Source organism: Cyprinodon variegatus, unplaced genomic scaffold (assembly GCF_000732505.1).
Source record: "Cyprinodon variegatus isolate N-32 unplaced genomic scaffold, C_variegatus-1.0 Scaffold777, whole genome shotgun sequence".
NCBI classification, from domain to species: Eukaryota; Metazoa; Chordata; class Actinopteri; order Cyprinodontiformes; family Cyprinodontidae; genus Cyprinodon; species Cyprinodon variegatus.
The window spans coordinates 136,590-143,675 of NW_015151230.1; positions in this window are offsets into that span (position 1 = coordinate 136,590).

Here is a 7,086-nt window from a genome sequence, read left to right on the forward strand (position 1 = left end):
TTTTTATATATATATATATATATATATATATATATATATATATATATATATATACTAGTAAAAAATAAACAGCAGATCTCTGAGGCCACATCATTGGCTTCAAATGAATCGGCTAACCAAAGAAAATCAGGCCCTTAACAGAAAACAAAGACAAAGCATCAACATTTCTACATGGAGACCTCTAACCTTTACTAGATGGATGTATCATTTTTATTGTAAATACAGAGAATCTTAGTTTCAGTTAGGGCTGCAGACTGTCACTAAGCATTTGAATCTGTCATTTATTGTATTTATTCAGTGGCGGCAGCAGCGTGTTTTCCAGCAGGAAGTTTTAGCTAATTTGGCTTCTAGGCCAACGGCAGCAGTGAGATCTTTCTGTGGAGTCAGCAGTAAACCCTGCGGAGCAGGACTGAAAATAACAGCCTCGCTGGGTTCTCTCCATACGCAGCAGAGGACTGTGAAAAACAGAGTTTTCAGAAGACAGGATCTGATGGCTGTTCGATGAGGAAAGCTGTGAGCAAACAGCTCAGGTCAAACATTTGTTTGGTAATAAAACAGTAGAAAGAAACTGGCTAAAGTTAAACAAAAGAACAAGTGAGTTAAAATCCCTCAACAAGATCCCGAGATACTGGACCTCCTCCACTTGAGACAAGGACCCCTCCTGACCTGAAGAGGGGAGCCTTTCTCTGGTGGAGAACCATGACCTCGGATTTGGAGAAGCTGATCCTCATCATGACTGCTCCACAATCGGCTGCAAACCGCCCATTGTAGGTCCTGGTTTGATGAGGCAAACAGGACAACATCATCTGCAAACAGCAGAGATGATATCTTGAGGTTCCCAAACCGGACACCCTCCGGTCCCTGGCTGCACCTAGAAATTCTGTCCATAGATGTAATGAACAGAACCGGTGACAAAGGGCAGCCTGGCGGAGACCAACATGCACCCGGAACAGGTCTGACTTACTGCGAACCGAGCTCCTGATGCGGTCATACAGAGGGCGAACAGCCCTTAACAGAGGGCCCCGGACCCCATACTCCCGGGGCACCCCCCACAGGTTACCACAAGGGGCACGGTCCAACGCCTTCTCCAGATCCACAAAACACATGTGGACTGGTTGGGCAAACTCCCATGAACCCTCCAGCACCCAATGAAGGGTATAGAGCTGGTCTAGTGTGCCAGTTGGGGGTAAAGTTCTTTATTTACCGATCAATCTACGTTCCCACCCTCACCTATGGTCATGAGATCTGGGTAGTGACCCATAGAAAAGGATTGGAATTACAAGCAGCCGAAATGAGTTTCCTTCGCAGGGTGGCTGGGCGCACCCTTCCAGATCGGGTGAGGAGCTCGGAGTAGTCTCTGCTCCTCCACGTTGAAAGGAGCCAGCTTAGGAGGCTCGGGCATCTGTTCCGGATGCCTACTGGTCGCCTCCCTCAGGAGGAGTTCCAGGCATGTCCCATTGGGAGGAGGCCTGGTGGAAGGACCAGGACACGCTGGAGGGACTAATGCTCTGAGCTGGCCTGGTGTCGCCTCAGGGCCCCCCCACAGCAGCTGAAGGAGGTGTGTGTGGATCAGGAAGTCTGGGCATCTCTGCTTAGACTGCTGCCTCCACGACCCGGCCCTGATTAAGGAGGAAGAAATTGGATGGACGGACGGACGGACGGACGGGTCCACTGAGCTCCACCTGAGCTTTGCTTCAGCTGCTGATGATGTTAACATGAACAGAGACCTGAACCAGGAAGCAGGATTACTGAGTTAACTTCAGGTTCAACTCAGACTTTCTGGTTCCACTAAGCTGGATTTCTTTCTTAGCCAGGCTGGTCACCATGGTAACGTACTCTGAACATTAACCTGCTGCGGGTCAGGCTAGCTGTTCAGAATGGATCTGAATCCTGGAAAAATGCTCCACCTTTCAGCCAATCAGCTGACGTGTCCTTTGACTGAAGACAAGATTTAATTCAGAGGGAAAAAGAAACAAAACAGCATCAGAATAAAGGAAGCAGTTAAAATAAAATATGTTCTGAAGCATTACCTATCTGCCCTTACCCTTGTTTGATTTATAATAGTTTATTTATTTGGGTTTTTTCCTCCTTTTTTCTCATTCACTGGTTTCTGGTTTGCTATATGAAGCTAAATAAAAATAAAATGAAAAAAAAAATGTAAATAGAAATCGTAGTGCAGATTGTGAATCCTTTGGATCACGATTAAAGACACTTAGATGAGTGATACAGGTTTTTATGGAGGGACTGGGAGTTTCATCATGTTGGCTGTTGGACCTGCAGGAGTTCAGTCCTGAAGTTCAGTCCTCCACATATCAATGACTACTTATGGACATGCGATGTTACACAACAGGCAGCTTCATGAACACCGTCAGAGACGCTAACCCGCTCTGGAAAAATACAGTCTGTGCAGGCACCCATCAGTGTCCAGCAGTGTCCATCAGCTCCCAGCAGTGTCCTCCCATGTCAACCAGCGTCCATCAGTCTCCAGCAGTGTCCATCAGTGTTCAACAGCGTCCATCAGTCTCTATTAGTGTCCATCAAATTTCCAATCAGCGTCCAGCAGTGCCCATCAGCACCCATCAGTGTCCACCAGTGTCCATCAGTGCCCACCTGTGTCCATCAGCATCCAGCAGTGCCCATCAATGTCCACCACTGTCCATCAGTGCCCAGCAGTTTCTATTAGTGTCCATCAAGCGTCCACCAGTGTCCACCAGTACCCATCAGTGTCCATCAGCATCCATCAGCATCCATCAGTGTCCATCAGCGCCCACCAGTGTCCACCAGTGTCCAGGGGTGTCCATCAGTCTCAAACAGCATTCTATTAGTGTCCATCAAGCGTCCACCAGTGTCCACCAGTATCCATCAGTGTCCATCAGCATCCATCAGCATCCATCAGTGGCCATCAGTGTCCACCAGTGTCTGCCAATGCCCAGCAGTTTCTATTAGTGTCCATCAAGTGTCCACCAGAGCCCACCATTGTCTTTCAGCACCCACCAGTGTCCATCAGTGTCCACCAGCATCCATCAGTCTCAATCAGTGTCCAGCAGTTTCTATTAATGTCCACCAAGTGTCCATCAGTGTTCATTAGCGTCTATCATTGTCCAGCAGTTTCCATCATTGTCCATCAGTGTCCCGTAGAGGGTTACACTGGAGTGGATTTTCACTCCTGTCCCATCCCACTCCCACAGAAAAAATGTGTGTCCCGTCCCGATCCTGGGCCAGAGTAAAAATAAAGTCCCGTTCCACTCCTGGTAAAATTACTCCCACCCCCATTCAGAATGACTGCGGCACTCCCAATGTTGTCTTCATTAAGTGTTCAGGCAATACACTGAACCGGAATGTCTATGAAGGGTTAGTTAGGTTCCTGTTTTTAGCTCGAGTAAAGGCCAGTTAATGTAAAAGCAATAAAAATAAATGAATAATAAAGAAACAAACAAGGAAACAGACCATGCTTATCTTATTTGAATAAACAAAATGCACAATGCTGCCTTTTACAAATTGATTGTTTCCTTTGAACAATGGAGTTACTTTTAATTTTCAAATTGCTGAAACTAAAACATAAAAATCCACCTAAAAAGATCTATGCTCAGATAAACTTCCAGACTTGACCATTTGTAAGAAAATATCCACAAACTAATTAGGGTTTACTATCTAAACTAATATATTATTCAAGCATTAAACACATTCTTGGATGAGTCCAGGAACCTTATATGTTGCTATGCAGGAACAAGATGTCCTCTGGACTGAGGTTGGACCAACTCTCCTCAATCAGTCTTCCAGCTGCAATGAAACTCGCCGGCACTAGCCCACCTGACCTCTCCTTCCAGAAGTCAAAAACTGACTGGACTGCCATGCAAGTGAATCACTATAAATATTAGTCTGTTAAATATATAAGTTGGCCGATACATACAGTATATACACATCGCCTTGCAAAAATATTCAGCCCCCTTTGAACTTCCCAACCTTTTGCCACATTTCAGGCTTCAAACATAAAGATATAAAATCATAATTTTATATCAACAAGTGGGACACAATCATGAATCGGATATTTTTGAAATTTATTGGATATTTTAATGTTTTTTAACAAATAAAAACTTAAAAATTGTGTGTGAAAATGATTTAGCCTCCTAGGGTTACCTTCTGCTGCCGTTCCAGCTGCAGCTCTCTCGTCTCTATCAGTTCTGCTCACTGAGGGACTAAAATGTTTCCCATTCTTCCTGCAAACAGCTGGAGCTCAGTGAGGGTGGATGGTGAGCATCTTTGAACAGCAGTTCTCGGTTCTTTCCACAGATTCTGGATTGGATTCAGGTCTGGACTTTGACTAGGCCATTTAAACACCTGGATGTGTTTATCTGTGAACTGTTCCATTCTAACGATAAATCTCCATCCAAGTCTCAGGTCTTCTGCAGACTCCAACAGGTTTTCTTCCAAAAGGTTCCTGTCTAAGACTCCATTCATCTTCCCGTCCATTTCAACCATCTCCCCTTTCCCTGCTGAAGAAAAGCAGGTCCAAACCATGATGCTGCCACCACCATGTTTGTCAGTGTTCAGGGTTATGAGCTATGTTGCTTTTACGTTAAGCATGTTTTGCATTGTTGGTTCCATCTGGTCAGAGCAGCTTCTTCCACATGTATGCTGTGTCTCCCTGGTGACGCAGACTTTTTATGATATCTTTCAGCAATGCTTTTCTTCCATAAAGGCCAGATGTGTGCAGCATACAACTGATAGTTGTCCCATGGACAGTCTCAATCCTCGGCTCTAGATCTCTGCAGTTCATCCAGAGGGATCTGGGTCTCTTGGCTGCATCTGTGATCAGTATTCTCCTTGTTGGAGCTGAAAGTTTAAAGGGACGGTGGGGCTTTGTAGATTAGCAGAGGTCTGATACTCCTCTCTTTATGTGCTTTATGATGTGGGATGTCTCAGAAACAGGTCACTTTCTGTCCTAGGCTGCACTCTGGACTCAGTGGAGGAAGTGGCTGAGAGGAGGGAGCTGTCCAAGCTTCCATCCATCATGGACGCCACCTTCCACCCTCTGCAGCAGACTGGAGAGGAGCTGAGCAGCTCCTTTAGTCAAAGACTTTTACAGCCTGTTAGTAAAAAGCAGCGCTACTGCAGGTCATTCATCCCTGCTGCAACCAGACTCTACAATGAGACGCTACATATACTGTACAGTCATGGCCAAAAGTTTTGAGAATGATCCAAATGTTAATATTTACAAAGTCTACTGCTTCAGTTTTTATAATGGCAATTTGCATAAACTCCAGAATGTTCTAAAGAGTGATCAGCGTAACAGCAATTAAATGCAAAGTCAATATTTGCCTAGAAAATGAACTTTATCTCTGAAAACACATTTCAGCATCATTGCAGCCCTGCCTTAAAGGAGCAGCTAACATGGTTTCAGTGATTGGTCCATTAACACAGGTGTGGGTGGTGATGAGGACAGGGCTGGAGATCAATCTGTCAGGATTCAGTCAGAATGACACAACTGGACACTTTAAAAAGAGGCTGCTGCTTGGTATCATCGGTTCTCTGCTGTGAACCATGGTTATTTCTAAAGAAACACCTGCAGTCATCATTGCACTGCACAAAGATTGCCGAACAGGAAAGAGAATGGCAGCTAGAAAGATTGCACCTCAGTCAGCAATCTATGGCATCATCAAGAACTTCAAGGAGAGAGGTTCCATTGCTGCCAAAAAGGCTCCAGGGCGCCAAGAAAGACCAGCGAGCGCCAGGACCGTCTCTGAAAGTGTTTCAGCTGCGGGATGGGGCTGCCAGCGGTGCAGAGCTTGCTCAGGAATGGCAGCAGGCAGGTGTGAGTGCATCTGCACTGTGAGGCGGAGACTCTTGGAGCAAGGCCTGGTCTGAAGGAGGGCAGCAAAGAAGCCACTTCTCTCCAGGAAAACCATCAGGGACAGACTGATATTCTGCTAAAGGTCCAGGGAGGGGACTGCTGAGGACTGGGGGAAAGTCATTTTCTCTCAGCAATCCCCTTTCCGACTGTTTGGGACATCTAGAAAACAGCTTGTTGGGAGAAGACCAGGTGAGCGCTACCACCAGTCTGGTCTCATGCCGACTGTAAAGCATCCTGAAACGATTCATGGTGGGGTTGCTTCTCAGCCAAGGGAGGCGGCTCTCTCCCAGTCTGACCTAAAAACAGCCATGAATAAAGAATGGAACCAGAATGTCCTCCGAGAGCAACTTGGTGATGAACGATGCCTTTTCCAGCATGATGGAGCACCTCGCCATAAAGCAAAGCTGATATCTAACTGGCTCAGGGAACAAAACAGAGAGATGTTGGGTCCATGGCCTGGAAACTCCCCTGATCTTAATCCCATTGAAAACTTGTGATCAATCATCAAGAGACGGCGGACAAACGAAAACCTTCTGACTAAATGCAAGCATTGATTGTGCAGAATGGACGCTATCAGTCAGGATTTGGTCCAGAAGTTGATGGAGAGCAGCCAGGGAGAAATGCAGAGGTCCTGAAGAAGAGGAGTCAACACTGCAAATATTGACTTGCTGCATTAACTCATTTTAACTGTCATTAAAAGCTTTGGTTACTCAGAATGCAGACATGGGCAATGTGGAGTCAACAAGTCCTCTCCATGTCATGTATTTAATCTACCCAGCCAATTAACCAGGTGAGTCCAATCTGCACAGGTTAATTCACAGTGAAGATTGGACTCACCTGCTTCAGTGGCTGGGTAGAACAAAGACATGACATGGAGATGACTTGTTGACACCACATTGCCCATGTCTATCAGAATATGATTGCAATTGTATTTCTGTATGTGATGACAACATCTGACATGAAAACCAGAGGGCAGCAGATCAGGTGAAAATAGAATATTTGTGTCATTCTCAATACTTTTGGCCATGGCTGTATATATCCCATGCACCTTTTCCTTCCTTTAGCTCCTTCGTCCTCTCCTTTGACTGTCTGAGCTGATGTAACAAGTAAATTTATCCACTGTGAGATCAATGAAGTAAATCAGTCAATCAATCAAGCTGATATGGGAGCTGGCAGGGAGTCAGACGCAGCACTGCTGATGCAGAGCGCTATGATCACTCCTCTGAAACAGTTTA